The 325-nt window shown below is 51.4% G+C and overlaps 1 protein-coding gene across 1 annotated transcript in view; it reads left to right on the forward strand.

The window, feature by feature from the left end:
- VPS33A (vacuolar protein sorting 33 homolog A (S. cerevisiae)) overlaps window positions 1-325 on the forward strand; it is a gene marked incomplete at its 5' end in the record, with an annotated part of 8138 nt that overhangs the window by 241 nt on the left and 7572 nt on the right. The gene's annotated exons all lie outside the window — the stretch shown is intronic.

Below are 325 nucleotides of genomic sequence, written 5' to 3' on the forward strand. Positions count from 1 at the left end.
CCGAAGCAGCTGCATGGTTTGTCATGTCTGGGCTCCAGACGACGATCTACGTGCAGGCACCGAGACTGCAGTGCTCGCGGCTCCAGCTGGGGTGTGAAACACCCTTCGGCTGGTGCTGCAGAGGGGTGCATTCTTCATTAAGATAATGTGTGTTCCTCCTAATTAGCTGGAATGAGTAATGCTTTGATCAGCCCTCCTTTTGAGAACTGCAGGGAAACCGAGTCACCTTGCCCTGGTTTCAGACCTGTGACTGTGGGCGTGATGGCTGGGTAAAAAATGCTGTGAAATGCAAAGTTAGGGAAATTGGCAATAATAACCAAGCAGC

Source organism: Phaethon lepturus, unplaced genomic scaffold, assembly GCF_000687285.1.
Source record: "Phaethon lepturus isolate BGI_N335 unplaced genomic scaffold, ASM68728v1 scaffold19423, whole genome shotgun sequence".
NCBI lineage: Eukaryota > Metazoa > Chordata > Aves > Phaethontiformes > Phaethontidae > Phaethon > Phaethon lepturus.